General features: G+C 47.3%; 1 pseudogene; it reads left to right on the forward strand.

Annotated features, from left to right (window-relative positions):
- On the forward strand, positions 1 to 1,036 carry LOC145471108 (large subunit ribosomal RNA; annotated as a pseudogene; the record flags this gene model as incomplete).
- Positions 1,037 to 2,500: the final 1,464 nt, after the last annotated feature.

The raw sequence follows: 2,500 nt of genomic DNA on the forward strand, positions 1-2,500 counted from the left end.
GCGAAACCGCAGCAAAGGGAACGGACTTTGTAAAATCAGCGGGGAAAGAAGACCCTGTTGAGCTTGACTCTAGTCTGACCTTGTGAAAAGACATGAGAGGTGTAGAATAAGTGGGAGCAGTTCGCTGCGCCGGTGAAATACCACTACTCTTATCGTTTTTTTACTTATTGGATGGAGCGGAGGCGAACCGCAAGGTTCACTTTCTGGACTTAAGCCGCCCGCTCGCGGGTGGCGATCCGAGTCCAAGACACCGTCAGGTTGGGAGTTTGGCTGGGGCGGCACATCTGTCAAATGATAACGCAGGTGTCCTAAGGTGAGCTCAATGAGAACAGAAATCTCATGTAGAACAAAAGGGTAAAAGCTCACTTGATTTTGATTTTCAGTATGAATACAAACCGTGAAAGCGTGGCCTATCGATCCTTTAGTCTTTAGGAGTTTTAAGCTAGAGGTGTCAGAAAAGTTACCACAGGGATAACTGGCTTGTGGCAGCCAAGCGTTCATAGCGACGTTGCTTTTTGATCCTTCGATGTCGGCTCTTCCTATCATTGCGAAGCAGAATTCGCCAAGTGATGGATTGTTCACCCACCAATAGGGAACGTGAGCTGGGTTTAGACCGTCGTGAGACAGGTTAGTTTTACCCTACTGATGAAGTGTTGTTGCAATAGTAATTCTGCTCAGTACGAGAGGAACCGCAGATTCAGACAATTGGCATTTGCACTTGGCTGAAAAGCCAATGGTGCGAAGCTACCATCTGTTGGATTATGACTGAACGCCTCTAAGTCAGAATCCGTGCTAGAAAGCAACGATGATTACCTCCAGAGAACTTTAGGCGAACCAGAATAGAGGACTTCGGTCCTCATGCGTCCCAAGGTGCCAAGGAGGACAAGAACCTCCAAGGCACTACCGATAGCAAATTCTAATGTTTCTGGAGATAAATCCTTTGCAGACGACTTAAATAAAGAACGGGGTATTGTAAGTTGTAGAGTAGCCTTGTTGCTACGATCTTCTGAGATTAAGCCTTTGTTCTAAGATTTGTTAAAAACATCTCTTTTTTTTCTTCAAGTCCAACAAGGCTCCCCTCCTCTGCCACTGCCAGGAGGGTGCCAAAGAAGAAGTGGTGCCTGCAGGCTTGGGCTAACTTGTGGCAGCCAAGTGATGGAAAGGAGGCCACGTCTGGTCTGGGACGTGGCTGTCAATTTTTTTTAAAGTCCAAAAGGCTCCCCTCGCTTGGGACCTGGCAGTGAAAATTTTTTCTAAGTCCGAAAGGCTCCTCTCGTTTCAAATGGTGAAACGAGGGGAGCCTTTTGGACTTAGAAAAATTTGACCGCCCGGTCCCAAACGACGGGAGACTTTCTGGACTTAGAGTTATTTGACCAGAAACATCTCAAGGCAAAGAGGGGAGCCCTTTTGACTTGCACTAACATGACCTCGAACGAGGGGAGCCTTTTGGACTTAGAGTTAGGGTAACGGTTAGCTTAGGGTTAGGGTTAGGGTTAGCTTAGCGTTAGGCCTAGGTAGGCTTAGCGTTCGGTTAGGCTTAGGTAGGCTTAGCGTTCGGTTAGGCCTAGGTAGGCTTAGCGTTAGGTTAGGCTTAGGTAGGCTTAGCGTTAGGTTAGGGTTAAACTTGGCTAAACTTGGCGCCTGCACGTAACTCGAGCTGGCCAATAGGTTGGCGCAAAAAGTTTTGAAATGGTGAAAATCTTAAGTGTGCTTATAGAATAGGGGGACTGACGCCCACTTTTAAGATAGTGGTGCACACCCCCGTTAATTATGATGTGAGAGCGCCAAACTTGGCGCCTGCACGTAACTCGAGCTGGCCAATTGTTTCGCGCAAAACGTTTTGAAAATGGTGAAAATCTTAAGAGTGCTTATGGTATATGGGCACTAACGCCCAGTTTTAAGATAGTGTAGCAAATCCCCTTAACGATGATGTGACAGCGCCAAACTTGGCGCCTGCACGTAACTCGAGCTGGCCAATAGTTTGCCGCAAAACGTTTTGAAAGTGGTAAAAATCTTAAGGGTGCTTATAGATTAGGGGGACCGACGCCCAGTTTTAAGATAGTGTAGCACACCCCCCTTAACGATGATGTGACAGCGCCAAACTTGGCGCCTGCACGTAACTCGAGCTGGCCAATAGTTTGCCGCAAAAAGGTTTGAAAATGGTGAAAATCTTAAGGGTGCTTATAGATAAGGGGGACCGACGCCCAGTTTTAAGATAGTGTAGCACACCCCCCTTAACGATGATGTGACAGCGCCAAACTGGGCGCCTGCACGTAACTCGAGCTGGCCAATAGTTTGCCGCAAAAAGTTTTGAAAATGGTGAAAATCTTAAGGGTGCTTATAGATAAGGGGGACCGACGCCCAGTTTTAAGATAGTGTAGCACACCCCCCTTAACGATGATGTGACAGCGCCAAACTTGGCGCCTGCACGTAACTCGAGCTGGCCAATAGTTTGCCGCAAAAAGTTTTGAAAATGGTGAAAATCTTAAGGGTGCTTATA

The sequence above is a fragment of the Orbicella franksi genome, unplaced genomic scaffold (genome assembly GCF_964199315.1).
Source record: "Orbicella franksi unplaced genomic scaffold, jaOrbFran1.1 SCAFFOLD_488, whole genome shotgun sequence".
NCBI lineage: Eukaryota > Metazoa > Cnidaria > Anthozoa > Scleractinia > Merulinidae > Orbicella > Orbicella franksi.